Source organism: Phaethon aethereus (genome assembly GCF_964289735.1).
Source record: "Phaethon aethereus genome assembly, chromosome: Z".
Lineage (NCBI taxonomy): Eukaryota > Metazoa > Chordata > Aves > Phaethontiformes > Phaethontidae > Phaethon > Phaethon aethereus.
The window spans coordinates 51,252,217-51,271,650 of NC_138577.1; positions in this window are offsets into that span (position 1 = coordinate 51,252,217).

The window sequence follows — 19,434 nt, forward strand, 5'->3', positions numbered from 1 at the left end:
TGCAGCTTGCTGATTTTCAGGTTTTCTTTTGAGTTTTATTCTGGATTGTGCAAGTCCTGAGGGCAACAATGGCTTTAGCTCTTGTCCATGTACATCGCTAGACACTATGGCTTTCCCCATACTCTGTGGGACTTAGACACATGCTCGTATTTCCCCTGACTGTGGCCTCATAGTCTTTTTTGCGTCAGTCACAAAACTCTTGGATTGAATTTATATCAGAAAAAGCCTGTCTCCTGACTGCGTACACAAGTTTTAACATGCTGTCACCCTGAATCAAGAGGCCCATATTGTGCTACAGTGTTATAGCTACAAAATGATGATATATCCCATATACTTAACCTTTGAATGCCATGTTTGTGAGGGATCTGGAGATGTAAGATTGCATCTTCTAAATCAGTCTGTGCTACTTGATTGATCTTCAAACATGTGGGAAAAGTTAGGTTAATAAAGAACCTGCCAGTAGTCTGTTTTTTTTTTTGTTGTTGTTGTTTACTTACTTTGATCTCCCTGTCCCATACAGCAGGGGATAAATCCATTTCCTATTCCCAAAAGTTTTCTTGAATCCTCTGTAGTTGTTAGCTCTAAGCAAGGCTTCTTCATCCCACTCAGATCTTCTGCAGATTATGAGTTCGTTTGTTGGCTTAAACACTTTCCAAACGCTTACATGGAGTTAGACAGAGTCTCCCAACATGAGCTGTGCTGAAAAATGCCTATGATGAGATTTGAAAAATTGTAACTAGTTCTAAAAATAAGCTCAATTTTTAAAAAGGTGTTTTGGCAACTTGATAACTAGTAATTCATGTGACTCAGAGAAAGCAGACTGTAAAAGAGATAAAACCAATGGATAATGCATGTATCTTCAGCTACACACAAAACGAAGGGCCTGGAACAGATAATAATGATATAGCCATTTACCATAGCTAGTGTGAGGATTTTTGTGGCCTTTTGCTTGCTTTTTTTTTACAACATTACCAACTATTTGGGTCAATTGCTCAAAAATGTGGTTCTGAGTGAGTTTTGAACTCTTCTAATGAGTCAGTAAGGTTCCCAGTACCCAAATTTCATTGTGCTTCTAGAGACACGGGTGAAAACTGGAGGTTCTTAGCACATCACGGCACTGTGCTCCTCTTAGCAACCCCCACCTCCCAATCTGGCCAGTTTTAAAACCGTGTTTTCCCTCTTTGCATATATGCTTTAGTTAAGGGTATTTAAATAGAGCCAGTGCTATCTAGCAGAATTCACTTTCTCGGTGAGACTTGATGTAACATGATGCATGTTGGAAAGGGGAAGATGTTGGGGAGCAGATCATGCTTTTCTGTGGGGTGGGACTCAGCCCTTTATCACAGTTCAGCTTGCAGGCTCTAACAGCCATGAAACAAAGCAGCTTTCCTGAAACGGGGTGGGTAGGTCTGTGGCCTGATTCCGCGTATGTGGACCTGCATGGAGAGGCAGCAGCCTCCTTTAAAAGACTCCCAGACTGGTGATGGCTTCTCCCTTGCTCTCTCTTAACCTTTGCTCAACTCTAATGAGTTGGACATTTTCTAAATCATGTAATAACTTCAGCAGCGCTAGTTACAGCTGGGTTTTGTGGGTTTTTTCAACATAAATAACTCAGTCCTCAACAAGCTGCGTTCTTCTGAAAGCACTGAACCGTGTTCTTGATGCACGGAGGAGTACAGATCTGTTCAGGCAGGCAGCAGCCTTTCTGTTTCATTTAATACAGGCCTGATATTTTGGTCATAATTGAACCACTAATTAAAATCACTGATAGCCTTCTGCCTTCTCGTCTGTTTGTTCGCTGCAAGTGCGAGGCAGATTCTGACCTGAAAATGCTTTTTTGTGTTTCAGTTTGCCACTGCTCTTTCAGCTATGTACTGATGAGTCATGATGACTTACACTGGGCCTCTGTAAGTGCTTTTGTACACTTGTTTCTCCTCCTTAACTCCTCTCTGCTTAAAATCCTCAGCAAATGTCATTAGTGCAGTATTCTGCCTCCTCCTTAGCTCATTAGGTAGCACTGATCCTCTGGGAAGAGGGAAGGCTGGAACAGCTGACTAATTACCCTGAAAGTACATGGAAGGGAACACCCAGATTGCTCACAAAATTACAGGTTGCAAGTCACCAGGTGGAAAAGGAAGACGACAACGTGAACAAGCCAGGGGTGAAGCCAGCAGCATCACTTTGCTCTTCTCCCCCACAGCCCCTTAGTCATGGTGCTCCAGGGCAGTGGTGTGACAGAGACGTGAGGGGGCATCCCTCCTTCCACTCCCCTCCTTGTCCTCCCTCGGGAAAAAATTAACCACGCTGCCTCTTACCGACTTCAGCTGAATGCCTGAGCATCCCTACCTTTTTAATCAGTGGAAAAGGGCAAAGGTACGATGAGAAGGGACAGATATGGACTGAATGTATCTACTGTAATCTCTGGAGGAAGCAGAAAAATAGGGAGAAAAGTCTCTTCACTTTTGCCCAAAATTACATTTGTTTTGTAATTCTTTATGGAGCTGTAGCAAGTTGATACCAGCACTGAGCAATCAGGAGACTTTTTCTGTGAGAAAAAGACAGCTGAAGCTTGGCCTGAATGGTTAGGTTATAGACTGGGGACGTGGGAAGTGGGTGTTCTGCCCGTTTTCAGAGGTAAAACTGCTCAGCGCCAAACTCTCAAAGATTTGAGGCTGGTACTTTGTACATAATTGCTCCCCCTGACTTGCAAATCACAAAGTGATTTGTGACATGTATTTTCACAAGGCAGGGTGGGGGCAATAAATGTTTGTGAATTTTTGCTATGAGACATATTGGCTGGTTTAATTGTGGGAAGCTTCTGTGCACTGTTTCTGCTATGTTTAGGCAACACATTGGCTGCTTGTGTATGTATATTCGTGTGTGACTGCAGTGCTTGGGGGTTTCAGCAGTATATACTTCTGTTTATTTTGGCCTCTGTAGAGATGGAATGATAAAGTTGTGTTTTGGTATATATGCATTTGTTGAGTTCAGCTCAATGCTGAAGCTATGATGGGAAGCATACATTACTACACTGTTGACCTCATGTGCATAACATGACTTCAGGCTCCTAGAATGATCCTGTTTCTTTCCAAAGAGGGGTAGGTTTCCTGGGGAGAACTGTTATTTTGACTGTACTTGAGGGGAGGGAAAAGAGCAACCTTAGGATACAGTGGTACTGTTAAAGACATAAATGCCTTGAGTCCTACTTTGTTTGCATTCTGGTGCTGGGAAATCAATTGTTTGTGCTCTCAAGGTCTGCCCACAAGTGCAAGGCGTTCCTCTTAAAAGTACTGAATTTTCCCTGTGTCGCAAGGCAGCAGGGTCTTTTGGGGTTTTAGAATCAATACAAAATGTCAGTAAAAATAAACAATCAGCAGGTTTCAGTAGTTCCTTCACTTAAATGACATGAAGTCATTGTTTTCCACCTGGTCCATCTCCCCAGTGCTTTCTGAAATGATCCACTTATCTTAGTATTTAGAGTCCATTGGTGAACTTTGTTACCCAACCCAAAAATACGTAAAGCCCACTTATATGAACAGAGTGGCTAGCAGTCCTTCTCTCCACATTTGTAACCTTGGCAATACAAAGAAATCTCTTGCTTTCCTTCCTACTTGCATTAACTTGGAACAATTTTAGTGTGGTAGCTTCTTCCTTTCTTTCTTTCTTGATTTTTTTCTTTCTGGAGTTCTCGAATTCTTCTGACTTTCTTCACACAACAAACCCTGATGTTTTGCATGATGAACAGTTCAGCATTTTATTTTATTGTGAAAATTTCACTGGTTCAATACAGCAATATTTTCCATTTTGACTAACCTATGTAATTTCTGATTCTGTGTTGTAAATTTATTATACTGACTTCAGGTTGTATGATCAAGTTGAACTTTAGTAGAGAAAAGCTTTTTTTCACGGCTCTCAATACAGTTAAAACTAGTGTAAAAATGAGCTTATATGTGGAAAATAGGGCAATTACTCCTTTTAACTTTATAAGGAAGTAGAATAAACCTCATAACCCTGATGCTATGCAGTAACTGTGCAGACAGAGTACTTTAGCCCAGAAGGAGAAGTTCACAGGGATGGGAATTTTCTCAAAATTCAGAAAATGCTCTTGAATTTGTGTTAGTCACAAAAACAGAGGTACTGAGCCAGCCGAAAGGTCAAGTTAGACAACCACTAGTCTCTGAGAGCTATGAAAGGTGCCTGTGCATGTGCATGTGTGTGAGTGCATGTACAATTGTGCTGGCTTCATTGCAGCATGAAGTTTTCTGTTTGCTTTTGAAATTTTTCACTTCCTTTTGTGAACCACCCAGCCACCATTTTTTCTTTTTCCCCCCGACATTTCATAGAGTAAGTAAGGGGAAAAGAGAGGGACAGGGGTGTTTGTGCTGTTGTCAAAGAGATGATCTGTGGACGCAGGCTTTCTTGTGGCACTTCCTTTGTTCGCAGGACCCTGGTAGGAAAAGGAGAGGGTGCTATTTGGAGACAGTGCTGGCAACTGAAGAAAGTGCTCGGGCACTCCTCCTCATGAATGCTAGTACTGAAAAAACAGAGTCATTAAAAAATGTTGTTAGTTTCTTGTTTTTCTCAGTCTATATTTGTTGAGCAGTGGAGCACTGTCTCTTCTGTTCCCTAAACAAATGATGGAATGTATTTTGCAAAGGTCAGGAAAATAAAGATTCTAATTTTTATGTACTTTGAGTTTAAACAGGATCTATTCCCCCTTTCTGAGGGGGGATCACAAAAGCTCTTGCTAATTTAACTGATTCAAAAAATGATCTTTTATAATTTTTCTCCCTGCTTTTTAGAAAGGCAGTTGGCCTCAGCAAATCAATTAACTCCTTAGAAATATTGTTCTGTAGTGCCATCTGCTTTCTTCATCACTCTAACTAAACATAAATGCAGATTTTCTCTACATGTATGCTGATATATACAAATATTTTTTATTATTAGATAAAAATCTTAGCATAAAACATCTCAATTAATGCAAACACACTGGACCTATCTCTGCATTCCCAACCATGCACCGTGTCCTTAACATCTGCTAGGCTCCATTTAAGTTATTATTGTCCATATGGTATGACCATGAAAGAATGACAGATCAGTGATGTAACTGCCTGCAATAGCTGCTGATGCTTGCAAACTGTTCACTCGGTGAAAGGAAGAGATAAGTGATTATTCAGAATCATGTTACCGAGAACAAATCTCTTCACTGAGCACTATGTTAATTAATTTTCTAGTGTATTAATTATGTAGCTCTGCCTGTGGTGCTCTGCTGCAACTCAGTGCAAGTTGTCTCACAGAAGTAGTAGGCAAGAAGAACTTAGCAAGGAAGAAACCAATTCTAAAGAAGTGTAAAAATCTGCTCTTTGACGTTGAGGAGATGCTGCAGTTACAAACCCCTAATGCCAAACTGCTGAATAAAGCTGTGCTAGGGCTGTAGCTCTTGAGTACATGACAGTAGAGGAGATGTTATATTAATTTCTGATATCCTGGCACCTGTCCAAGTCATGTCAATGGCGACACCATCTTTCCCCTTAGCTCTTGGTCTTAAAAGTATCTACAGAATTTCCTTGGTTAATAATTTATTATGCAAATTAAATATTTTCCTTTAAGCGTATTCCTTTCTAAGTTCAGCAATGTGTCTTTCTCTCTTTTGTAGTTATTAGATCCAGTCAGGAAATTTTTTAAGCAAAGATCATGACGCTCAACATCAGTCTGTCAAAACCCTTTCCTTATTTTGGGAAAGAGACGTGTCAGTTTTAGCAGAACAGGTCTCTCAAGTGCCATGAGAAATTTCTGGTCAAAACCAAAGGGAATGAGAGATCTCCTTTACCTTGGCACTTTGGGCTTCTAGAAAAAAATATTTGCCCAGGGTCTGTGGTTTTAGCTAGACAGAGTGGTCCTCTGCACATAGGTCTTCTCTGTTCCTGTACCTACCCATGAGAGGATTGGATATTTTGAGCTTGGTCATTTTTGTTTTCCAGAATGTTTTGGCTTCATCTCAATGAAGAATAGCAAGAGTAGAAAAAAAGAAAAAAATAAGAAACAACCAAAAAGACAAAAAATACCCTTATTTTTTCCAAAATAAATAAATAATTTAAGTTTCACATCTACCTGTAAATGCAGATATAGGAAAAGCATGTGGATTACCTCCTTGAAAACATTTCTCAACTTGAGAAATGCCCTTGATATGACCTCCAGTTCATCTCTTTTCCAGCTAAATCATCCTGAGCATCTCAGTCTTTTTTTGTGTCTTTGAAACTTTTGCTTTTGTTACACTCCTAATGGACTGAAAAATATTTTACTTCAGGTGAAATTTTGGTGCATTGATTAAATATAATGAAATTATAATCCACTTTATTTTTTTTTTATCATCTTTTTAACAATCTCTCTGTTGCACTGTCCTCAGAAAGGGGAGTTATTTTTTCCTGAATCATTACAAATTGCTTAGGAGTCAGTACTCTGAGCAAAGCATTTGTATGTACATTGGATACAATGTACATGTATCCAATGTACATTAATTCACATTCATCAGTGCTAACTGTCATCTGCCATTATGTTGTCTGTATATCTATCTTTGATGCAACCTTCTGAAGTTCTGGCCAATTTTCTGTAATTCTGTTTAAGCAAAATAACTTCTATATCAGTAAATTCTGACACTTCCCACTCCTTTTCCTATCTATTGATGGATCCCACCAATGTGAAAGTCTTAGTGCTAACTTGACACAGTTTTACCACCCTGACTCTAGTGTATATGTTCCTCCCGTTGCCTTTTCTAAGGGGTATTCTAAAAATCAGCTTTTGGACAATCAACTGTCCTAAGCTGGATGATTGCTTATCAATATATTGACCAAAAATCACTTTGATCAGAGTCATACTGGTCAATTAAACTATGGATGTTCATGCTGCTTTCATTGTTGCTTCTTCTGAAGAGTATTTTGAACTCCTCCTCCAAGGTCCTTTACGAACGCATCTCCAGGAGCAGAGGTTGTCCACCAAGAAAGTCTCTGTGCGTGCAGTCCTACCCACAGCCTCGGCACCGGGCTGGAAGGAAGGATCCAGCTTCACCCATGCACGGAGAGGGCTCTCGGGTCCCATCGGTGCAAGGAGACCCCTGAGCCTGGGGAACAAGCGCTGAGCTTAGAGCTGCAGAGGGGCCTGCCAGCTGGTGGGAAAAGGAAGGGGCCCTGGAAGGATGGTAGGCTCCCGGGTTGGTCGCTGCCTGCCCTCCATGTCACTGTGCCCCAGAAGTCGCCGTGGCCGTTCCAGCAGGGTTTGGCTTTCCGGAGATTCAGAGGGGCTGCGTCTGCAGCGGGAGCACACCGGGAGAGTTTTGGCGAGACGGCGGTCTGATGCGGTGGCTGATCCTGTTTGTCATACCGAGATACAGCTTACAGCGGGCTTTCAACATCCTCCCTTTAATCCTATTTACTGTCCTTACTCTCCTGCAAAAATCCCCCGTGTGCTTGCTGGTCGGAGCGTGGCAGCACGCAGCTCAGGCTGGTGTGGAGCACACAGCCACGAGGAAGGAGACGGCTGTCCGGAAACGGGGCACCCAGGCTGCTGAAATTGTCCCGTGCCACCTTGTCTGGCACCGTCAGCACCACCTTTCTTGTCCCCACCAGCAGTGGCTGTCCCCAACTCCGGCATCTCCGCCTGCGTCGTGCCACGAGCCTGGGGACTTTTGCCTGGCTATCGTGGCATCACGTTGCTCTTGCCTTGGGCAAAGCGTTCTTTCTCCAATGCTCTCCATGGCGGTGGGCCTGGCAACTTAGCTCTACCCATCAGAGTACTCGTGAAAAGTGATCGTAGAAGTTAGCTTAGGTGTATTGAAGATGAGAAGTATACATTTCAAACCAGACTCTGGATTTACACGCAGCAGCATGTCTGGTAATGTGTCCATATGGAGCATTTACAAAGGGAAGGGGAAAAAAAGGTCTAAAATCTCTGCCCCTGAACTCACCGGAATACACTGGTTTATTCTTCTGGCCATAGTCAGTGGAACAGGATGTGCAGGAGATTGAGGTGGAGTAATTCAAAAGGATTGGATAATACAGGATACCATGTTGAAAAGATTTAACAGATTTACAAATCCAAAGCCCAGAAGCAGTTCCACTTCTGGTGCTAGAGGCTAGCTTTCCATTACAGTAAAATAAATTGATCTGACCAACATGTAAAAGTTAATTTAAATACAAAATATGAGGTCTTTGAAAAATTGCTCGCTTTCTCCCTCTCGCATTTCAAACCAGCTGGATATAACAGATTCATTTATTGTATGTTTCTATGTCTTGTTAGGGATTGCTTCATGTTAAATATTTTATTAACCAGCAGAGCTAGCAAAATGCCTGCAGACGATTAGATAACAGATCTGCCAAATACCATTAATGGTTTATCGTCTTTGCTCTTCCAAAGGCTTTTTATAAATTTAAATAACCAATCCCCAAATCTTAAAATAAGGCATTATGTTTTGGATAAAAGGAAACAGAGAGATGATCATTCCCAGATTAGTTTATTTTTGTTTTGTTTTTGTTTTCCACAAACTCAAGGAGTTGTGTTTTCGCAAGGCCACAACATGCCCTACTTGAACATGTTTTGTCTTGAATCAGATATGCAAGCATGCATGGAAAGCTCATGTTTCAGCCAGTGATCACTTGCACAGTGGCCTGTGGTAATTTTGCAAGTACTTAGCAATGACCTTAATTATTTCAACATTCTGGTTATTGTTTGGGACGGTAGCCAGTAAGCAGTGTAAAGTGCTGAACAAAGGCGAATGGTTTTGCTGCTTCTTGAGGAGCCTGAATTCAAGGCTAACAGAGACAGAAAGTTGAGCAATGCCTCCAAAAACAAAACAATTTGCAGGAAACTGAAAACAGTCCTACCCTTCCAAGGCCTGTTCCAGTCTGCGCAGTTACTCCTGCTGGTTGCTGGCTTGCAGATCTGATCAGAAGTGGTACTTTTATCCCACAGGAATGTTGGCTATTTCAATCCCTGTTGTTCTGAGACAAAAAAAGTTGAAAACAGTAGCTCTTCTTTTTGCAAAATATGAAGTTCTCGATCTTTTTTGATATCTCAAAAGAACTATTGCTACCTGGTGGTTGTCTTCTGTTTCCCAATTTTGGATGAAGCCTCATAACACATTTCTGATCATGGGGACCTTCAAGCCACGCTAAATATGAGTAAAAGAGATTGTGATGCAGCTCGGGATGAAGACGCTAATCGTGGACCAGCTGGTCAGAGTTCAGGAGGCCAAAGTAGTGCCTGAGGCTGAAGAGCCGAGAGTTTGCTTTGGGTTAAGAAAACGGAGTGGAGCTGTGGATTCCTCATGCCAGCCAGGGAAAAGTGGTAAGGAGCTTCCTGGCATGAAGGAGGGAGTGGAGAAGAGGACAGTGAGCATCTGGAAGAAGCTAGAAGCAATGTCTGGCCCCTCCAGATGTATACTTCCGTGCTTCACCTCAGACGTTTAAAATTCTCAAATGCAGTGGGTTTTTTTAAGTGAGAAATGGCACAGCCCTTGATGCAAGAAAGTCGTTTTCCCTGCAGAACCAAGGGCAAGGCGAAAGTACGCCCTTATTTCTTCTGCCACAGACGCGGCAGTTTTCTCAGCAGGGCCCCAGGAAGCACAGGCAGCGCAGAGCTGCCAGTCACCACCTCCCGCAGAGCCAGGGCGATCAGCAGCGTCGCTTCTCGCTTCGCATCTCCCCCTCCACCTGCCTGCAAGCTCATCCTTTGCTGGAGAGTCGTACGGATTCGGTGTATATAAAGGGGAAAAAACCCCCAAACAAATGGGGACGCCTGCGTTTCGTGGTTCCAAGCGACGTTCCCCGTGTCCGCGCCGCCAGCCCCAAATTCCTGCTTGCGGTGCGCCGAGCGTGGAGTAACACGTGTTGAGTGATAGCAAGCCCCAGAGCAGACTACAGCTAGCGCTCGGGGGAGATTTAATTTATTGTTCAGTGGAATGAGTGCTATTGTGCAGCGACAGCTGGTGCACCGAGTGACAGGCTGTGGCTGCTTGACTGGCTCCCAACAATAACCCCCAGAGAGGTTTGCACATCGGGCTGTCTCCGGGGAGCTCAGAAAGGCGGCGGCGGAGGCAAGCAGGCTCCGCTGCCTTTGCTAGCTTGGGCCTGGCTGATGAACCACTTATTTCTGAAGCTGAACCACCAGGTACAGTTTGAAAAGGTGAAACGTCCGTGTGCCAGAGTGGAGCAGACTTTCCCAACTCTGTTTTCTTCCAGGAGGTGCTTCCCCCACTCCTCTCATTGCGCACGGTACAGGAGCAGTGTGTATGAACAGGCAAAATTGCGTGCTTCAGGCTGCAAGAATTAATGCTTGAAATTCCTTTCCACAGAGATATTTTTGCTACCTAAGTGCTGGTATCTGTAATATTTGTGTATCATCTTATGCTGCAGAAGCCACTATTGTTCTCTGCACAAATTGTAGAAGGCTTAATCTTGGACATATGTTTTCCTGATACATAACTGTTAGATGTACTGGTGTAATGGCAAGACAAACCTGACATCTGCATAGACTCTGCTAAGTTTATTTCTAAATGGAAGTAGCTAAGTCAGTGCAAAACTCTGAGCCTGGGCTGCAAGTTGCATTGCTTTTCTTCCACGTGGATGTGGATAGAGGACATGCAGTATGTTTCAAAGCAAAATGCATACAACAATCCCCATGTCCTCTTTTTGCATAAATAAGCTTTACTTCTGCGCAGGTAAACAGGTGTATGCCTGATTTAAAGGTGATGCAGATGAGTGGGGTAATGAATGAAATTATATTGTGCAGAAATGGCCAAACAACTGGGGCCTTAAAAGCACGTGTGGCAGTAAGGTAGGGGTGGGCTTGTAAAGCCTTGGAGTCAGGACCTAGAGCTGCAGTCAGGGCTGCACCTGCGTGACTGGCAACGCCGTTTCCACCTTTCTGCTGTATTAACCCACGGGACAAAAGCAGTTTGCGTATTCTGATCTGCGATGAAGCAGCATCCCATCCCTGAGTGACAGGTCCTGCAGGAAGATAAAAGCTGGGGCTGTTGCGCTGCAGCCAGTGCAAGTGGGTCTTGCAACCAGATTGATGCATGTGGCTGTAACCTTGTACTACAGCCCTCCCTCTCCCCCGTCTGTTGAACAGTTGTGCCTTTTTTGCCTTCTGTTAAGCTGTATTGAATGAAAAAAAGATGCAGAACGGTCTGGAAAAGGCAGCAGCCAGTGAGTTGAACAGTGAACATTTGCAAGATTAATTTTGGTCGCCATCAAGTAACTGCTGGGGACTGCATAGAGGGTGAAGGGCAATCCAGAGCACCTAAACGAAGTGGATCACACATTTGGTGGAAGTATCTGCTTGCAAATAATGTTGGACATTTTTTAGGAGTTCATGTGAGCACCAACCATCTCAGATGCCTTTGGAGCCTGCAAAAGGATTGCCTCATGGTGTGCTCAGCTTTAACATTTAGGAAAGTTTGATATTTCAAACGAGCGGCAGTGTTTCCATTGTTCAGTATCAGAAGGACACTACCCTCTTTTCAGTTGGTGGAAGAGCTTGGTTCCTAACAGGGGTGGCACATATTTGCTGCCTGCATATGCCCAGAGAAGATTTTGCATTCTTTTAAGTATCCAAGGAAACCGTCCTCAAAATGAACAGGAATAATTCAGGGTCTCTCCCCTATGTCTGCCAGATGCACTTTGCTTGCCCAAAGAAAATTCTTCCCTATTTCCTCTGTTTTGGGCTTTCATTTTACAAAACACACAGGCATTGAATATACCTCAGCTACAGAACCTAGCAGAACTGGGTGAATTTGGAGAAATTTGGTTCATTATGGAATTAACAGTACTAAAGGGTCAGTAAAGAAGAGCCATTATAGGAGCTTCACCATGACAAATGTGGCTTAACTTCTAAAAGGACAGCTATCTTACTTCCGTTCACACTAGTATAACTGGCAACAAAAGTTTGCCTAATATGAAAAGAAAGTTATCTTCTGACTTCAGCATAACTTTATCATTCTGCAAACAAATGATGTCAGTTCTTTTGACCAGAAGCTGTGAGCATTTGACTCATGCACACATTTCTCCTAATGAACTGTAAATTTTGGTAACATAATTTTCTATCTGTTCCAGTTACTGCTGGGAGAAAATGCTGAAGTTCCTGGACAATTATCCATTTGTTTCACACTTCTCATTGCTTGGGGTTTTTTTAAGTGAATATTGAAATGCTTTCAGGAGAAACACATTTTCTGCCCAGCTAGCCCCACATTGATCACCATCATCGTGCAGATGTCTTAGAAAAATGCTTTTAATGGGGTTGGCTCTTCCATCTGAGATGCTTTCTTCTCCTCCATTTTCTTTTGTTTTAAGTCCTTTAGCTACAATATGTAACTGAAGAGCATGATCACAATGCAGAGAAATAATACTAAAGTAGAGAAAGGTAAAGAAATGTAGATGAGCATCCAGTGGAAAATATTTCAGAGGACAGCGTACGATGGTTTGTGCTATGATTTGTGTTGCAGGCTACTGACAGTTTGACAGATTATATATATCCACACATTTTAAGGCAGCAGTCAGTAAAAAATTTTTATAAAAACATTTTTTTCCTCCCTCCATACCAGTGAGTAAGTTCTGGTGGTAATTTTGGGAATAATTTTTGGATAGTGTGGGCAGTTTGGCCTTTTCAGCAGAGATAGCCAGCTTATAATGCAGGAATCCCAGTTCCCTTTTCAAAACCTCCTCTGTGCTCTTGCCACAGCAGAAAGCGAACTGGTGATGATGATGATGCCCGAAGGCAATCTGCTGGGCGGAAAAGGCAGGATCATTGTGCAAGGTGCAGACAGCAGCAAAAGGTGCACACAGCCTGCTCCTGATGCCCTTGGGCTCTACCAGCCGCTTTCCAACCCGCGCAGAGTGGCCGCGCAGCAGAGCTTTGCGCTGGTGGGTGCAGGGTGGCTGCGCTGGCCTGCCCGTGTTTTCGCCTCTGAATCCCTACTGACAGCCCCAGCTCACTGACACGGCTGCAGTGAAGGGTTACCAAAACTCGGGGCACCTCTCTTTAGTCCATTTGTCTGCTTCCCCCCCTTCCCTTTCCAGCCTTTGACTGTAGTCAGCCTGCCCTGGTGGTGCCCCTCACTGGCACTCCTCTCGCCCCACCTTATGATCCCCACTACTTCTGCAGTATATCACAGTTGCTGAGGACCACGCTTTGTGAGCCAAATTGGGAGGAATAAGTCTGGTAGAAACAGAATATATTGCGAGAGAAAAATTGTTTTTACTTAAAGCCTGTTCAAAATCGGCAGAGAGGAAAGGTTTTGTATTGCTCTTTAAGATTGCCCTTTAAGATTAGTGTGCACAGATGTGTTCACCTTATTGACCGGTGACTCCGGCATGCCTTATGTTCAGGGTGGAAGGAAAATGTACGAGATGGGTCTTTATCACCTCTGTTTGCTCAGCTCTAGGTTCATTTTCAATGTGTATGTTGAAGCAAATATGCCTTTTCAGAAGAAATGTTTATGCAAAATTAAACTTAACTCACCAAAATCAGATTTGAAAGCTTCAAGGAAAACTTGAAATCAAAACAATTTCCGTTTGCTGGTTATGCTGGTTATTGTGGAATTTGTAATTCAAACTTATGGCTGTAATTTATGGAATTTATTTAACCAATTGATACAAAGAAAAATCACCACGTCATGTGAATTCTTTCAGTATTCATAGCCGTTTAGTCATGAAAGATGTAACTGTAAATGGTGTTCTGAACTTTTTTTCACAAACAGAAAGACAGTGAAAACTGCAAGAACAAATTAAGCCTTCTGAATAATTTTCTCAGTTCTATTCTGTACTGATAGCTGATCAAGCATATTTTATTGGCTTTTGCTTGTTCCTGAATTCCTAAATACTCTGTGTGTGTGTCTTCACTCCCGAGCATATTGCGGTGCCTGCTCACAGCCGTGCCTATCTCCCCAGCCACACCGCAGCTGCCTGGCTCCAGCCGGGGGCTGGGGCTTTGGCTGCGGTGGAGTGTCTCCACCTCCTGGCTCCCTTCCCACGCAGCGAGGGAGTCGGGGGACACCCCTCGGCTCTGCCTGCGGACCGGTGGGGTCCGCGGACTGGCCGCCGGGGCCAAGAGCTGGGACCCGGTAGCAGTGCTGGCGGGTGGCTGTGCAGGTGGATAAATTCGGGACCTCTCTATCTGCTTGCCCTCATGAAGCCACCCACAAAATCCTGGCTGTGCCTGGCTCTGTGAAGCATTCAATTCAATAAAAAGGCAGTATTTTAGGAAGGACATATATTATTCGCTGATAGCCACAGGTATGAGTATTGTGTCTCCTGACATGAACATTTGCTAATGTTTAGATTTTTCTGTTAGAATTGTTTAGACAAAATAAAAACAAAGTGTCTCAGAGGCCTCGGTGGCTGCAGTTTTTTGTTCTTAGGTGCCAGGGATTGCTGGTTTGTGAATGCCTCATCCCCTCCCTCCACCATTTACCCCTTATCATCTACCACTAGCCTAGGGAGAAGACTTTCCAGGATTTGCTCATGCAGGGCTGTGCCCCATGGTTTTTGTGATCACACACTGTTTTCCTAGACTTCAGGTTTCTTTAATGTGATATAAAATTTAAGCAGGCAATCTGCTTCAGCTCTTTCTGAAGGCTTTTGCATCCTATGCTTGTAGAGAGCTGGGAATATCACTGGCAGCGGCTTTTATTGTTATCAAAAGGGAAGAGGGTTGCTAACACAAAGCTCAGCTATGACAGGCATCATGGGAGAAGTAGACTTCTGCATTTGGAAAATTTAATAGTCTACTACCAACACCATAAGAAGGGATTAAATCAGGAGACTAGAGTGAGAAGAGGCACATAAGGTTGTGAGATAAGCTTTTTCTTATTTATGTCTGTAGACACAGATCTTACCTGTGGTGAATTCAGTGACATCCTGCTTTCTGAATCTCATTTTATACTTATATCAGAATTTGGGAGATGTGGAAGCATTTCTGTAAAGCTGGATGAGAGCACTGGGAATTTGTATTGCCTCTAAACTCTGTCAAAATACTGGTATAAAATCATAATATGACACCCTTCTCCCAGGTGATTTAACAGTAAAGACACTACCTTAGTCTAGATTTAAAATAAACTGGTGGTTACTGCAATTTTCTAGCTATTCTGTGAAACAGTCCACTGTATCTCACTGTTGTTGGTTTCTTTCAGCTTCCTTGGTCTCTTCGCCACTGACCGGCACTGTTTCAGGAATTTAAGTAAGATGTCACTGTAAATGAATATTCTTCACTCGTCTGTCTGAACTGAAAGAAAACCGTACGGGAGAAATCAGCATCCACTGGGTATTCACAACGGAAAAAATGCATTTTAAAAGAGTATTGTATTTTATTAGCAATATTTTATGCCTGTTTTACAGCGCAAAAACCAAAACGTAAGCTAACATTTGATCTTTCCTGCCATCTAGTGGCCCAAAGTTGGTGATGGGCGCCATGGCTACGGTTTTATTGCTAGGCTTTGGTTCTGGGGTTAAGGTAAATTTCTTCTGTGGAGATCTTTGTGGTTAAGGAGTACTCCAGCACTGATTTTCTTTGAATAATTGCTCTAAAGAGAAAGAGAAAGTAAACCTTTCATTTCTCCACCAAATTTTTCCAGCCTGTATGCAATTCTGTTTTTTTTTTCCTGGGGAACTAAGATGTACACAAGGGAGGACACCACTCAGAGCAAGAGAAGGGAGCTAAGGAAAGAGGGCTTGCAAGTCTCTGAGATACTGAACATATGTAGGTAATCCTGGTGTGGGAGTCCTAAGCCTTCTCAGTTTGTGTCTCATGGGTTTATTCAGTCTTTCCAGGTGCCTCACTTGATATCTGGGATGTTACCTTTCAAACTCTCAAAACTGGAAAATCAAAGGACTATACATACAAGTGTATCTGAAAAGCCAAACCTGATTTATCTCAAGAGAGGCAGCCAGATGAGTAGGCATCCCTGAACATGGGGTGCCATTATTTCTTTAAATACTGTTACGCCGTGATCTAGACTGTTTTCTTTAGTGTTACAAATTTGGGAATGTGGTGAGCGAAAAAGAACCGGCCTGTTCCACTTTGGCCTTATATCCTACTCCTGGTAAAGTCTTCACCAGTTATGCCATATACCTCATGTCCTACAGATTAAAAAGGACATTCCCATTGCCTCCTAATAGTCTTATTACATAGAAATATAAAAATATCTGCAAGAAACTAGAAGGTGAAATCTACACAAAATTTTGACTAGCAGAGGTAAAGAAAGATACCACTTTAGGGAGATGTGCAATTTGGCAGTATTCATTAAAGCAGGAACTTATACAGCACAAGAAGAATCACTGAACTTTTTTATCTTCTTCTCCAAATTTGCTGAATAGTTACAGTTTTCCTGTGAGAACCTTTCAGAGAGAAACAATTAGGGCCTCGATATGGCTTTTCATGTCAGATGGTGCATTGTGCTTCATAAAAAAGGCATTTCTTCTCTTACAGGTCTCTGAAGGATGAAAATGATGCTAATGTATTTGCTGACTCCTAATAGAAGTACTTGCATGACATTTCAAGCTGACCTTCTACTATGGCATGACCAGCCATGGTAGACAGTTTGTTATTCCTTATCCCCATCATGTCTTAAGGAATTCAGGCCTCTGATGAGCACAATCTTATTCTCCATGACAGCTGTGTCAGCATCTTTAAGGGTTGAACCCAGTTACTGCTCTTTTGTTTCTGGTTACCTGTTGCAGTTGGAGGCAAATGCTTTCCAAGGTCACAAACCAAGCTATTCAGTTTGAGGAATGACAAATGATGAGGAAGAGTGGGTAGCCAGAAGGAAATCAAGTATCTTGTCATGAAACTGATAATAATATAGCATCTTCATGCATTTTGTGAATACACCTTCTTTTGCCATTGCTCTGAAGTATAAATCCCATGGAAAGAATCTGATGTTAAGTGTGCGGAAAAGATGAGAACACTACCAAGAGGTTTATGTGCCTGAAAAATGTATGTAGGAAAGGAAAGTATGTTCATCCCACAAAAAACAATGGTCTCATTTGTTATAGTGCATCTTATGCTACAGTTGCCTGGTATTTAGGGTATAAGCTGCAGTGAAGTCATTCACATCCCATACATGTTTTAGGAGCTCATAGCAAACATTTTTCTACAGGTTACATAAAAATGAGGCAGTGCATGGGAGGGAGGGTCTCATCACCAATGACAAATCCCTGAGAATATTTGGTCCCTTCTACCAAACCCAAAACATAAATGGTACCTCATCAGTAATTTTTTGGATTAAAACTTTCTTATTAACCCGAATGCATTGCTGTTTACAGAAAATCTTTTCTAGTAATAATGGTGGCAGCAGAGCCTGCGTCTGTCTCAGACGGCTTCCAGAAAACATCAATTCTCTTGCCCTGTTTCCAGAAGCTGTAATAGCTTCATCAGTGCTCTAGGAGGTTCACTATTTCTCAGCTGATAATATCTCAGCAGCGATGTTTTTTCTCAGGCTACTCTCTGAAATATTGCTGACTGAACAGTGTGTGATTCAGGTTCCCAGAAAAAAAAAGTTTCTTCCCAGCAGTAATTATATTTCTAGGTACTGCCAGGCACTACAGAACTGTTGTGAGAACATGAAGTCAGGAAACACAGTGCCTGCTCAGCAGAGTATTTTGCAGCCACCTTGCTTTCAGATGTCTCTATTCTCAGTCTCCACTGAAGCTTAGCTATTTGACATCTCTATCCATACTTCCAGACATCCTTTTTAAAGCCTACAAAATGTCCTTGTTTCAATTGACTGAAAATGTCTATATTGTGTTGATGTTTCAAGGTTGAACATCCAGTTGAACGTTTTTAAAAATCTCATCCATCCTCCTTCTTACAATAGATCTTAATTCCTTTTGCAGCCTTTATAAAAATACAGAGTATTTAAAACTTACCTGTGTTCTAGTTGGATCTTCACTTTAAGTTGGAAAGCAGGCATGAATTCTCTTTTATTCTTTGTATTATGGGTGTTAATTTTTCCTAGCTGAGAAGAGTTTTAAATATTTTTCACTCCTAAGGCACAGAAACCCCACTGCAAAAGTGTCTGTCATAGTACCAGTGGTTAACTTTGTACATTTTTTTATTGTTGATGTAGACCCAATAGTAAAATAATACTTGACAAATCACTTTATGGCCTACTGCTAAAGTAAGGCTCTTTGGTAGGTAGCTGATAGAGCAACAGATCAAAGGCCCTCTTTGGCTAAGTACTCTATACTTTTTAATGGAATTTCATGAGAGTTAGGTGAAAAAAAGGGTTTATTTCCACTCTGCCAGATACTCTGTCCCCTGTGTGGGAGGTATCCAGAAGTAACACGGAGCTTCTGTGTAAAAATATCTGGAAGGCAAAACACTAATTGCCATCAAGACTGGAGAGGCACAAGGAAGACTCTCTGTGAAAACAGGAAAGGAAGAACTTGACAGCCATGTACAAGTTTCAGCTTGTGTAGGAAACAGTTTGAAGTCCTAAGCAACTCATTCTAACTTGTTTAAAAACTTTTTTGCTCACATTTTTTTCTGACAAAAACATAGGAAATTAGCTGAAATGGGCATTTCTGCAGGAGATACTAATTGGAAGGTCTATGTAGGTAAAAAGAATTGAAATAAGCAATTCAGTATTTTGATGTTCACCAGCACTTTTATGTTTTGTTAAAAAAAATGATAATGTTAAATTTCTGATGTGGAGAAAAGGGATAAATTGACTAGCAGTGCTGTGCATTGCTCTTCCAGCCACAGCTGCAGGTGATGACTAGAGAGGCTGAGACATGGCAGGTTGGTTCACCTTCCTAGATCTTAGGCAACTACTAAGCTGTGGGTGACCTCATGGAAGGGGATTCACAAAGTTTGAAAACAGGTTTGTAATTTGACTAAATATCTGAGCCTAATTTAGAAGCAACCCCTCTGGATAGGCTCTTTATGGCTACAGATATAAACGATTTTGCCGCCTTTACTTCAGTGGATCAAGGAGCTCTTTTTTCATCTTATGTATTCTAAATCTGTTCCATCCACTTGGAGCTTTGCTCAGGACTATGAACATCAGCCTACATTTCCTGGGGAACTATAGAGCAGGTAGTAGACTTCGTATGGTCTTTCCTTTTGCTTGCATTAATATTACTTTTGATGAGCTGCACTAACCTATGGTTACAGCTTTGGCAGTAGAAAATCTGTGTGGGATTCTGGTTTTAGGTCATTTCAATATATCAATGATCTTGTTTTGTTAACCATTTAATTTATCAAAGGAAAGAAGATGTGGGAGCTGTACCTTCCCATGGCTCAAGCAAGGTTCTTGGCAGAGCTGATGTTACAGGCTCAGGCACCAAATGGTTTCTGCCAGACTCTGAGGTTCCAGATGGTTTCTGAGCTCATCCTGTTCCTGGTGCTGCTGTGAAGCCTTCCATGATGTTTGTATTCTTTTTC